This window comes from Mesocricetus auratus, unplaced genomic scaffold (assembly GCF_017639785.1).
Source record: "Mesocricetus auratus isolate SY011 unplaced genomic scaffold, BCM_Maur_2.0 Super-Scaffold_100013, whole genome shotgun sequence".
In the NCBI taxonomy this organism is placed as follows: Eukaryota; Metazoa; Chordata; class Mammalia; order Rodentia; family Cricetidae; genus Mesocricetus; species Mesocricetus auratus.
Window position 1 is genome coordinate 37,575,923 of NW_024429196.1, and position 13,895 is coordinate 37,589,817.

Sequence of the window (13,895 nt, forward strand, 5' to 3'; positions counted from 1 at the left end):
AGGTCTTGGAGAATTGTTTGAGTGTAGGGTGTCAATCCCCCATATGCTGGGTAGCAAAAGTGTTTTATGTAATAGCAAGGGGTTGGAGTGTTTGTCTATAGACGCTCAAGTTGAGGCAAGTGCCAAGGTCAAAGCCCCAGGTTCTGTACATGAGAAGAATAATATGGTTTATATTAAGCAAAAAATGAGAATTCTTACAAACTCTGCTCTTTCCAAAAAATGATCATGCTTGATTTAGAATAAAGTGATATCAACTATATCAAAATAACTGAAACAAAAACACAAACTCTTAAAAACACATTGCTTTGCTAGGTCACACTTAATGGGTTATAAGGATTAAATAAACACTGAATTTCTTAATTCTTTGCCACCAGTGGTAGTTGATATCTGAAGATAGGTGTTCATCAGAAGGTTGTGGTGGTTTGAACAAAAAAGTTCCTCAAGCTTATATATTTGAGCATTGGGTTCCCAGACAGTTGTGCTGTTTTTGAGGGTTATAGAGCCCTAGGGGGTAGAGCCTTGCTGGAGGAAGTACATCACTAGAAATAGGGTTCTGAGGTTTATTGCTGACCCTACTTCCTGTTCTCTCTCTTCACTTCCTGTGTGGGGGTGAACTCTTTGCTATTCAAACATTCTAGAAACCTGGTGCTGGTTTTCTCACAAGAACAGAAGAATGGCTGTTACTGCTGCATCTTGAAATGTCTCCAGCAGACTGTGTTTGAGTACTTGGTTCCCAGCTGGTGATGCTGTTTTGGGAAGTTGCTGAACCATTGGGAGATGGCGCTAGGCTGAGCCTCTGAGATTATACCAGCCTCTAGGTCTGGTCTAGCTCTAAGTTATCTGAGCTACCAAGGTGTGAAGTGTTTCCACCTCATACTCCAGCTGCCATGAACTTCTCCGTGCCTTCCCCACCATTTTAGGGAAACCAGGGACTGAACAAAATCATTCCTCTCTTAAGACATTTTTTTTTATTTTGTCAATTGTTTGTCGCAGTGATAAGTAAAGTAACACATGAGGAAAGGCAAACATATCCTAGTATTTATAGCAAGATAGTTCAGAAGGACTGTAGCTGTAGCTCAGTTGTTTATCCAGCATACAGGAGGCCCTGAGTTCCATCTTTGGCAGTGTACATAATGGTGTGGTGGCAGTTACCTTTAATCTTTACACTTTAGAGGTAGAGACAAGAATATTAGAAATGCAAGGTCATCCTTGGCTACATAGTCAAGGCTAGCTTGACTACATGAGACTTTCATTCAAAAAAAGATAGACAGATAGATAGATAGATAGGTTCAGACCTGGGATCCATATAGTGGAAGGAGAGGACTCCCTCAAGTTGTCCTTTGACATCCACACTCTCACCATGTATCCTGTTCTTTATCCCTCTTCTGTCTCTGTCTCTGTCTCTCTCTCACACACACACACCCACACCCACACACACTTCATCCAGTCAGCCATTGATCAATTAAATGTAATAAAAAGAAAAGAGTACCTGCTATGTTCCCATTTCCACTTTTGGGTTTGATTCTGTATTTATGCAACTAAATGGCCAGATGAAATGTTGTTTTCACAACTAAGAAATTTCTTCTGGGCAGTTCTGTCCTCTATGGGGATTTTTCCTTCTCTGCTTTAAGAATTCAAAGGTCCATGGCTCAAACAAATGTCTACATTTTTGTGCTTTACCTTCTCTTCAAGTCTTTATCCCAACCTCACAGGCAAGGGAGGGCATGGAGCATAACAATGAGCTGGGATGTGGTTGGTGGGAGGATGCCTCTACTTCTGGTTTCCAGCTTTGCTCCAAGCTCCATGTTTTACAAAATTGTTATTTATCACTTTATTTTTGTGTGTATGCGTGTGTATTATTTGTGCTCATATATACATGTGTTTGAGGCCAAGGTTGACATCCGTTATCTTCCTTGGTTGCTCTCTATTTTGGGGATTTTTGTTTGTTTGCTTGCTTGCTTGTTTGGTTTTGGTTTTCCGAGACAGGGTTTTTCTCTCTCTATAACAGTCCCGACTGGTGGAACTCACTCTGTAGACCAGGCTGGCCTTGAACTCAGAGATCCACCTGCTTCTGCCTCAGGTGTGCACCATCAATCACCACCTGGCTCTATGTTATTTTTTGAGACAGGGTCTCTCTCTGAACCTGGAGTTCCCTAATTAGCTAGACTGGCTGGCCAATGGCTCCAGGGATCCACTTGTCTCCACCCTCTCCACAGCTAGGGTTGCAGGTGTGTATCATGTCTGACTTCATGTGGGTCAGAGAGATTGAACTCAGGACTTTGTGCTTGTAAGGCAGACACATTACTGAGTGAGCCATGTCCTCAGGGACCCCACTGCCTTTCATCTGCTTAGCCATCTCTGTTCTGATGACATGGTTGATGACATCCATGTTTACCCACTAAATCTTCACTAGCCCCAAGGCTCAGTGAGTCCTGGGTTCTTAGCCACACTGTTGTCAGCATTTAATTATGTCCACATCATTCACTTTACTCTCAGCCCTTTAGCTGCTTCCTGATAACTGTGAGAAAGTTCACAGGGGCAGCAATGGGCCCAATAGCCAAGAACTTGTGCCACCTCCCAATCTAATTTTCCCTGACGGTTTCTAGGGTCTTCTCAAAACATCAGGGACACTGTGATCACACAGGCAAAGCGTCCTTTGGGATTTGGAGGTAGCAAATATCCTAGTGGTTGCCTCCTCCAAACCCCTAGAACTACATCAACCCCCGCCCCACCCCCACACCCCCACCCCCGCTGGAAAATCTCTGATCCCTGTTGTTAGGAAAGAGGGCAATGAAATTTAAATTTAGCATGTGAGGCTGTGGATCACCCTATCTCTGTTTCTGAGAAACAACTGTTTACTATTCTAACACTCCAGAAACCTGGCAACAGCTCCTGGCTGGCAAGGGTAAGCTCCCCAGCTCGGGAGCAGCTGTGCTTGAAAGCGACCCCTGCCCCGGGGCCCTCCCCACAACACCAGTGGCATGTCTGAGTTAGGAGGGGTCCAGACCTAGAACTTTGAGGGCCACAGAAGGCAGACAGGCCCTATTTTTGATGATCTGCGGATTATTGAGAAAGGAAATTCCAAACAGTCCATGGGGCTCTGTAGGAGATCTCTGTCGCCTGCCATCTCGAGATCCTTGTCTCTCTGATTCTATTTTTGTATTTCCCTCTGAGGGGACGTTTATGGGGCTGAAACTGAAAAGCCATGAAATGGAAGTGGTGGTCGTAAGGAGATGTTCCTGGGTGGGAAAGTGGGGGCTGCCAGGCCTGCTTCCACACTGCAGACGGCGGGAACTCCAGAGCACAGGGACTCCTAATGCTTGGAAATTGAGTATTTAAATACTATTGTCACTTGCTGCAGGGAACTGGGATGTGGGCTACCGTCATATGGGGACTGATGCAAGTTTGTCACTAAGTACCAAGAAACTGCCTTGTTTGCATTTTCGGTTGGCTACATCAACCCCAAACAAAGCCCTCTGCTTACACCCGCCTCTTAAGTCACACACATAGCACGTGATACTAGGTGCTAGAGCAGGGTCATTAGACAGTAGGGGCAAACAGTAATGTTATCTCTACAAGTGACATTCTGGACACGCCATGCCTCGTGATCCCTGAGGCTAAAATGAGACTCCAGCAGTGGGGAGGAATGGAAAGTGGTGACGTGAGCCACCTGAGTGACACTGTAACCTCGGATGATGCTGGTGGCCAGGGCTATATAAGCTGAAGAGGACAGAGCTGAATGCATATGATGATGTCATGAGATGAGGATGCTGGTGTGATTCTCTGTCTTGGGAGTCTTCCCTGGCAAGCCTACTCTCATGGAGAAAGGGAAGTAAGGCTGTACCAACATGTGATGTTGGAAATATGCTTTGGAAGAACATGCTTATGCATTTAAAGGGTGAATTTGTTTTGGTAAAATTTGTCCAGCACAGTACAGCTGCCTATGTATTCACTTTCAACATTTGCACACAGTCAACCAGCCAACATATGCCTATTGTCATACTATGATGAAGGCACTGAAATAGGATTAGACAAGTACATGATGCAAAAACAGACTTGGAACCTTTCCAAAGACAATTCATAAGCTAGCGAGAGGACAAACATGTGAAGAGTCATTTCATGTAGACACATATGTGAGTATTTACAGGCTTGTCTTGCAGGAGAGGGAACACATTAAGGGATACCTATATGAACTGTTCTTACGGAAGATACATCATAGCATTAGTAGAATGCTATTTCCCCTCAGAATTCTGCAAACCAAGGCAGGATTCTAGCACCTTCTTTTTATTTATTTGGTTTTTTTTGAGACAGGGTTTCTCCGTGTAACAGCTATGGCTGTCCTGGAACTTTCTCTGTGGACTAGGCTCACCTCAAACTTAGAGACTCACTTGCCTCTGCCTCATGCGGACTGGGATTAAAGGTATGTGTCACCATTGCCTGGCAACAGTGTCTTTTTAATAGGCAGAAATTTGTTGCTAGTATAACAAAACTAGGGACTGGAGACATGACTCAGTGGTTAAGAGCACTAGCTGCTCTTCCAAAAAACCCAGGTTGAATTCCTGTCACCACATGGTGGCTCACAACCATCTGCAAATCTATTTCCAGGAGATCCTTTGCTCTCTTCTGGTCTATGTAGGCACCAGGCACCTATGGTACACAAACATAAATGCAGCCAAGATATCCAAACACATAAAATAAGATAATAAAAATATAACAAAAAGGTGAGATATGCTAAAAATTAACAAATTCTGTAAGCTTTTAAAAATAGATTTTCATATTATGCCTTTAATTCCAGTACTTGGGAGACAGAGGCAGACAGACCTGAGTGAGTTTGAGGTTGGCCTAGTCCACAAAGTGAGTTCCAGGACACCCAGGGCTATTACACAGAGAAACCCTGTCTCAAAAAAACAAAATACATACATGTGTATTATTTATTTTGTGTGTGTGTGTGTGTGTGTGTGTGTGTGTGTGTGGTGTGTGTGTGTGTGTGTGTGTGCAGGTACACCATGGTGTACAAGTCAGAGGATAAATTGTAGTAGTCCATTCTCTCCTTCCACCTTGTGGGTCAGTTCCAGGATTGAACTCAGGCTGTCAAACTTGGCAAGAAACATCTTTATTCACTGAGCCATCTCCCATGCCCATGACTGATATATTTAAAAATTTTTAAACCTACATTTATTTATTTAGTGTGGGTACGTGTACCACAGTGCTTGTGGAGGTCAGAAGACAACTTACAAGAGACTCAGGATAGGGGTCCCTGAAATCAAACACCTTTACCCAATGAGCCATCTGCCCTGGCCATGAATGATATTTTTTTTTCAGATGTTTGCATAAGGTCAGCAGGCAATACTGTCTTGTCTCACAATGAATTCCACAGGGATAATAAAGAAAAGAAGGCTGTCCTTTAAGAATTAATCATTTGTGAGGTAACCCAGTCACAAAAAGACAAACATGGTATGTACTCACTCATATATGGATTTTAGACATGGATCAGGATAGTGACAGTTTGCACTTCCACTGACAGAGAGTCTGGGAAACAGGAAAGAACCTAAGAGAGATATGCATGGTACCCCAGAGAAGAGGAATGAGGCAAGATCTTCTGAACAGATTGGGAACACGGTGAGGGGTGGGGGGGGGGAGTGGGAGCTGGGAAGAAGAGAGGGGAAGAAGAGGAAGAGAGAGTAGGTCATGGGGGAACAGGAAGGTTGAGTGGGGGGTAGAATAGGGGGAAGAGGGAATCATAGGTTAGAAGGCAGATCTGGCACCAGTGTGACCTCTAGTGATCTAAAGGGATGACACCAACTGGCAAGCTAAACAATAATGGAGAGACCACCTTAAATGGCCATTCCTGATAATGAACTTGATGTCTAAAACCATCCTGGAGCTTTCATCCAGTGACTGAGGGAAGCAGAGGCAAACACCCACAGTTAAACACTGAACAGAACCCATGGAACCCAGTGACAGAGAGAGAGAGGAGCGATGAGCAAATTAGCAAAGAATGGGCTGGCAAAAACAGCAGAGGCAGCTGATCTGAACAGGGGAGAGTTCTTGGACCCCAGACCGACAGCTGGGAGGCCAGAAAGGGACTGATCCAGACCCCCTGAGTGTGAGAGTCAGTGAGGAGGCCTGGGCAACCTATGGGGCGCTGGGTAGTGGATCAGTGTTTATCCCTGGCATACAAACAGACATCGTGTGTCCATAACACAAAGAGGGATGCTCTCTCAGCCTGGACTCTTAGGGGAGTGCCTGGACCCTGCCTTGAGTGAAATGACAGACTCTAGATATCCCCTATGTGGAAGGAATTGGCAATAGGGTGGGAGGCTGGGGGGGATGGTGGGGGAGTGCGGGAGGAGGGGAGGAAGAGGGAACTGGGATTGACATGTAAAGCAAGCTATTTAAAATTAAAATAATAAAATTAAAAAATTTTTAAAAAGATTTAATCATTTGTGACTCTTTGCCCCTGGTTGATTTCTCTTCCACCCCATCCTCTTCCAGGTCTAACTGGGTCTGAATAGGGAAGCTAAATGCAAATCACATACAGCCAAAGTGCAGTGCAGGACCGAGTCTAGCAACTACAGGACAACGGAAATGGGTTGCCATGAGAACACCATTGAAGGAAAAGAAGAGTGTGTTGGCAACTCTCCGTATCACCAAGATCAAATACCTCAAAGAGGCAACTTAGGGGAAGGGCTCCCTGTGGCTCACCATCAGACAGGCTTCAGTATGAAATGTCCTCCACAGGCCCGTGTGTCAGGACACTTGGTCAACAGCTGGAGCTGCTGATCTGGGACATTGGGGCTGAGCTGGTGGAATAGGGAGCCCTGTATTGGTGGTAGTCCTCATGTTCTGGCCATTGTGCTCTCTGTTTTCTGGTTTGCTGAGGTGTGAAGAGTACTTGCTGCATATTCCTGCACCCTGAATTCATGCATGCCTCTCCCTCCATGGTGAACCACACCCTCTCACGCCCTGTTAGTCAAAACCAAGCCCTTCTTCTCTTCAATTGCCTCTGTCAGAGACTTTGTTACTACTGTAAAAGTAAACTGGCGGTGTAGAAGACTGCGATCCTGCCCAGAGGACTGCAGAAACAGACATGGGCTTTTGATTTCCTGTGTTGTGTGTGTCTTTCTCTTGCTTCTGCAATGCACAGTATCTGGTACACCTTTCATTCATTGTGACACACATCCTTTTGCAATCTGGGCCCATTTTCCTATTAGCAGTGTTTGTAACTCTTTTTCATCCCAGCAATACTCCTCCCACCCCCGCCACATTCAAGCCATCACACCACTTCTATTTGTGTTCATGCTACTTCTGTCAATTTTTACTTTTTATATTGTAGCAAATATACATAATAAAAGCCTTTTTTGGGACAGTGTTTCTCTGTGTAGCCTTGGCTGTCCTGGAGCTAGCTAGCTCTGTAGATCAGGCTAGCCTTGAACTCAGAGATCTGCCTGACTCTGCCTCCTGAGTGCTGGGATTAAAGGTATGTGCTACTATACTCAGCTCATAATAAAAATCTAAACTATTACAAGTATAGCTTAGTATTATTAAGTATACTCATGTTATATATCCATTATTACTATCTACCTCATAACTTGTGTGTTATAAAATAATAACATGATCTGAGGAGATGGCCCACGAGTGGTTAAGAGCACTGAGGACCACCAGGGTTTGGTCACAGCATCCACATGGTGGTCCACAACCACCTATAACTCCAGCTCTAGAGGATCCAGTTCTCTTCTCTGGCTTTCATAAACTGCTACACACACATGGTGCATATAGGCACAAACATACACATAAAATAATAAATAATGAATCTTTAAATAAGAACTCATTTCTCCTCCCTGCCCCCCCAGACCCTGACAGCCTCCAGTCTTCACCTGCTTGCTCTTAAAAGAACTTGATTCCTACAGGTGTCCTTGTGAGTGGGATCACAGGATAGTTTTCCCTCTGTATATTAGCCCAGTATCATAGTTTGAATTTCACAGTCTCATGAAATGTCTCCCATAGGCTCGGGTGTTTGGGCACCTAGACCCCAGCAAGTGATGCAGTTTTGGAAGATTTTTTTTGTGACGTGGAGGCTCTCTGGAGGAAATGGGTTACTGGGGGTGGTCTTTGAGATTGTTTTTGACTCACCCTCACTTTCTATTCACTCTCCACTTCCTGTTCTGACAAGATGTGAGGAGGTAAAGAGCCCCAGATCACACTGCTGCCACCAGGGCACCACCTGCCACACTGCCCTTCCCCATACGATGGGCTGTATCACCTCAGATACAGTGAACCCTTCAGTTAATTCCTGTCAGGTATTGATCACAGTAGCATGCAAGTTGTGTCTTGTCACGGGAAGTTAAAATGTGGCAACAGGAACTTTCCACACCGTGATGAAAAATCTCCTTGCAAAGCTCACAAGAATAGCAGGCACCAGTCTAGCATGGTACAGGACTTATGGTCACCCACAGCCCTTCTGCTGCGACCCCACCATTGTTCTGTCAGCTCGTCTTCGCTGTTCTATCATCTCTACACATCCCCTCCAGCGTTCTCCTCCCCGACCCCACAGCGGCTGCACATGAGCTGTGCTCTCCTTAGCAGCTGCTCACCGTGAGATGCTCATTTTGATGACAGTTATCTATGGAAGCCATCTACTTTTCCAGTGCTTTGATAAAGTACCCTGGCAAGAAAGCAACTTAAGGAAGGTGAGGCTTATGTTAGGTGACAGTTTCAGGGTCCAGTTTGTCATGACAATGAAGTCAGAGCAGCTTGAAGCAGCTGGTCACAATGTGTCTGCAGTCTGAAGAGAGCCTTGAACACCTGGAGCTGCTCATCTTCTTTCTCCATCTGTACGATCCAGGATTTCAGCCAGGGAATGGTGCCCCCCACAGGGGGCAGATCCCTTCTCCTCAGTTAATATGATCAAGACCGTCCCCACAGGCCCATCTTTCAGGTGATTCTAGATTGATTCTGTCAAATTGACACAGTAACCATCCTACATAACATGTCAAACCAACTTCAAACGTAACACAGAAACTACTTATTGTTTCTTATGCTTCTGTGAGTTGAATGGACAATAAGATTTTAGTCAGGGCTTGTCTGTGTTGTGATAGTCACTGACATGCTGAGGGTCTTGGCTCTGACCCTCTGCTGGGGAACCTTGGCTCTCCTCATCTATAGCACCAAGAAAGTAGTTCATAAACACCCCTAACTCCAGTTCCAGGGTATCTAACACCCTGTTCTAACTTCTGCATATACATGCTCACAGATAAAACACTCACACACACACACACAATAAAATTAATTAATATAAAACAGACTCCATCACAACCCGATGGAAGAAGTGTGCCAGGACAAAAGAAACTATTGTGTGCCATATTTATGGCAAAATATCCTACCAGGCCCCACTCCCTCTCTTTCCTCGTCTTCTCCCCATCTCGATCCTTGCAGAGTCTCTGTTCCAAACTTGGAGCATCATAGGCCCAGGATTCAGAAACATGCCTGAGTCTCTCTCAATGTGTCTTCAGCTTTACCTTTGACTTCTGTTCTGTGTATGTGGGTTTCCACATTGTTCATGGGAGCTAAACTTGACCTCTTGTCCCTCCTGAAGTAAAGTGACTATTACCATAGTTAATACTTACCAAACTCATTCTCCATATGAGACAAACCTTGGGAGCTCTGTATTATTTCTATTTTGTAAACAAGGTAGCTGAGATCCAGATGTGCCATTGGGAGGCAGGGGCAGCAGTAAATGGCAGCTTTACAACCTGAGCCGGTTGTCTGTGCTAAACCTGTCTGTGTAGCTCTGCTCTGTTCTGAGCAACTTCATTCTTCCTGGCTGTGGTGCTGTGTAGCTTTCATTGTTCACCTGTGCCTGAGGCTACTTTGCATTCCTGGGTCTTCTGCCTGGCATCTGGGTGTAGCACAAAAAATAAAAACCCAGAGACAGATATTGGCTTCAAGCTTCAAGCTGAAAGTAAGAGAAGCAAAGCAGGCAAGCCAGTAGTGTTACCTCTACCAAACTGAAATGGCAATCCTGTTTCCATGAGTCCTCAAAGGCAAATGCTGTCAGATCCTGTCTCCTCCTGCCTTATAGTCTTTTCTCTGCTCCACTGTATCACTCCTGTCTCCACCTCCCCAGTGTTGGGATTAAAGGTGTGAGCTCTGTTACTCTTTACTTTTGTGTAGGCCAGGGAGGCCTTGAACTAACAGAGATCCATCTGCCTGTCTCTTGAGTCCTGGAATTAGAGGTGTGTGCCATCACTGCCTGGCTAGCTAGTGTGGCTGCTGGGTTTAAGCTATGTATCACCATTGCCTGACCTCTATGGCTTGTGGCTAGCTTTGCTTTCTGTACCCTCAGGCAAGCTTTAATAAATCATAAATAATATATCACCACATCTGGGTCTTGCTACATACTAACTGCTGCCTAAGGCTGCCTCTGTCTTTTTTCTCTTTAAATAAAAATTTAAAAAGCATTCTATTAGCATACACATTGTATATAGAAAAATAGAATGCATAGCTTGAAGATTTTTTTCCTCACAAAGTGAGCACATTTTATCACCCAAATCCAGAAAGAGACCATCACAGGAGTCTATAAACCCCTCACCCTGCCTATTAACTTCCTAGCCCTGCTGCACAGGTTAGTTCTTTAAGGGCACTAGCAGTCTTTGACTTTATCACATGTGTAAAATTAAGCCATGTGCGTCCTTCTGTGTCTGATGCCTGTTACTCATCAGGGTGCTCTTGGGAAGCCTAATTACCTGCAGAGCAATGGAGTGTTGGTTCACTGCTGAGCAGGATTCTAATGTGTGGCATTCCAAGAACACGTGTCCATTCTTCTGCTGGATATCTGGCCTGGCTCTGGGTCAAGATGATACAAATGATGCTGTTGTGGGTCTTTTTTAGGCATATCTTCTGGTCATATACATCCATATTTCTGTTCTGAACAGCACACCTGAGAGTTTAAGTAATTGTGAAACAATAATTTAACAAAGTATCTGTACCAATGTGCATTTGTACCAGCAGTGTATTAGATTTTTTTTCTGAGATAGGACCTCACTATGTCATCCTGGCTGACCTGGAACTCTCTAGGTAGATCAGACTGGCCTGAGACTCAGAGATTTGCCTGCCTCTACTTCCTGAGTGCTATGATTAGAGGTGTGAGCTACCATGCCCAGCTCATATGCTAGTCTGTATGTCTCTCTCTCCTGCCTCTCTCCATCTCTCTCTTCTCTTTCTTTTTTCCCCATGGGGATGAAACCTGGGGCTTCATGCATTCTTGAAAAGCACAGAGTTTCAATCCCAGACCCTGCCAATCTCTCTTGTATCAGCCATGCTTGTCAGGTATAGTGAAACCCCACTGTGGCTTTGATTAATGGGCAAAGCCTAATGTAGAGAACATTATTGTTGTTTTAATGACTGTTTAGGTATCTTGCTCATTTTCCTACTGGTGTGTGTGTGTGTGTGTGTGTGTGTGTGTGTGTTTGCCTAGGTCTCAGGAAATGCATATACCTAGAAATGTGCTCAAGATGGACTATACAAGGATTTCTTGTGTTTAAAGAAAAGTCAGCATTCCTTAGGAATTTGTTTTCTGTCTGACAAAAGGAGTCATTTCCCTTGCCCCTGACAGAAGATATATATGGTTCATATATCTATGGCAACTATCAGTATATCAAAGTCCATGCTAACCTCCAGGCTCCCACAGTCCTTATTCACAAGTATGTACTAAACATTTCTTTCTTTCTTTCTTTCTTTCTTTCTTTCTTTCTTTTGGTTTTTCAAGACAGGGTTTCTCTGTGGCTTTGGAGGCTGTCCTGGAACTTGCTCTGTAGACCAGGTTGGCCTCGAACTCATAGAGATCCGCCTGCCTCTGCCTCCCAAGTGCTGGGATTAAAGTGTACTATACATTTCTAACCCATGCTAGCATCCTGACATCTCCCATCCCCAATTCTATCATAAATTCCTAGGCATGCTCCAGCTCACAAGCTTCCCTCCCTAGCTGTTCATCCTCCTTATAACCTGCATGATTTTTCCACTTTCCTAGCACTGGCCATGTCTGGTCTGGTTTTTTTGTTTGTTTGTTTGCTTGTTTTATTCTCTCTGCTCTGGACATTTCCAGAAGCCTCTGGATATTTTCTCTCTCTTGTCCACAATAAAACCTTCCCCCCTAATAATGGAGTGGTCGTTTTAGTAGTTTCGTTATTGCATCCCCTAACATACACACATGCATATGCAAATACACAAACATGCACACATACACGTATGAATATATGTATATAATTTGGGACACTTTCTTAAATATTCTCATCATGAAGCATTTGTTAGGTATATGAATTACAATGATTTTTTCCATATCCTGTAGCTTACCCTCATATACTTTTGTTCTTGCTGTTTTGTTTTTTGTATGCGGGGTTGTTTTTGTTTTTGTTTTGTTTTGTTTTTTGAAACAGGGTCTCATGTATCACAAGCTGGCCTTAAACTTACTATGTAGCCAAAAAGATGTTCTTGAACTTCCGGTCCTCCTGACTTTACGTCTCAAGTGCTGGATTTTCGGCATGCACTACCATGCTGGTTTACAAATTGATATTGATTGAACCCAGAGTCTCATGAATTCTAGGCAAGCACCCTACCAACTGAGCTAATCCTCAGCACCCCTGTATATCTTTTCTTGGTGTCTTGGACAAGCTTATCTTCTAAGTATCATTACTCTTAGATTGTGAGTTGCTGATGTCTACTTCCCAACAGAATTATGCCATTTCCTCTGGGCCCTCTATAATGCTCGCTGATGCCCCTGTCTTCAGGACAACACCTCATATGCACCGAATGCCCTTGGCATTCAATGTGCCTGTTCCGGGACCAACCTTTCCCAAGGGGCAGATCTGGTTTCAGGTTCTGGCACCTTGCAATCTTCTCAGGCTTCTCTGGAGTGGCCAATGGTGTTCTGAAAGTAAGTTTAAGAGGTCTAATCAACCGATTTCTAAGTGAACTTTTGGAATGTTTGACTAGGCGATGGATATTACTGTGTGTTCTAGCTCTTTCTGTCTTACTCATCCAGCATCAGGAACTTCTAACCAAAAAGGGCTGAAACATTAAAGCAGAATTGTGAGTCATTTACTGATTTACATAGTAAGTTCCAAAAAAAGGAGAATATGCATGTTTATTAACTGTATTCATATTTAACAAGATATAACTATATTTTAAAATTTTTGTTTCATTTTAGGTGTATGAGCTTTTTGCCTACATATATGTCTGTGTACCATCTGTATGTCTGGTACCTTGAAAGGCCAGAAGAGGGTATTGGATCCGCTGGAACTGGAGCTACAGAAGGTTGTGAGCTGCCCTGTGAATGCTGAGAAACAAAACCTGGTTCTGTGAAAAGGCTCCGGTGCTCTGAACCACTGAGCCCTCTCTCTGCCCCTGTAACTTAAAAAATCTGACATCCCACACAATAGGATGATAATGGTCTGTTCCTGGCTCTGGAATGTTGGCTTGTTAAAGACTTCCAGAAATAGAATTAGTGCATTAATTGGAATGCACATATGTCAAGCTCCAGACAATTGTTTCTAAATTGCTTCCTAAAGGGTACTAATGACTTACCGTAGTACTGGTAATGTGTTAAAATATATCTTTGTCAGAAACAAGTAATATTACTTTGAATAATATTATTAAATATTGAATGATTATACATTGATAAATATTACAATTAATTAAAATAATTATAATTAGTAAATATTTCTCTCTGTATTTTTCACTTGGACTTTTCCTTTTTTTTCCTGGTTTTTTAAGACAGGGTCTCTCTGTGTAGCCCTGGCTGTCCTGGAACTCACTCTGAGATCAGACTGGCCTCAAATCTAGAGACCCACTTGCCTCTGCCTCCTGAGTGATGGAATTAAAGACTTGCACCACCACCA

The 13,895-nt window shown here is 43.8% G+C and overlaps 1 long non-coding RNA gene across 2 annotated transcripts in view; it reads right to left on the reverse strand.

The window, feature by feature from the left end:
• The window catches only part of LOC121143532, a 44,804-nt gene that overhangs the window by 21,257 nt on the left and 9,652 nt on the right, over positions 1–13,895 (reverse strand). The window contains exons 2-4 of one of the 2 annotated variants that reach the window (XR_005880767.1): positions 12,846–12,925; positions 10,746–10,939; positions 7,844–9,898 (exon numbers count right to left, since the gene is read on the reverse strand). The exons of the other annotated variant lie outside the window; for it this stretch is intronic. This is a non-coding gene — a long non-coding RNA (uncharacterized LOC121143532). Of the gene's footprint in view, positions 1–7,843; positions 9,899–10,745; positions 10,940–12,845; positions 12,926–13,895 lie in introns of those variants that run through there. 2 annotated transcript variants of the gene reach the window in all.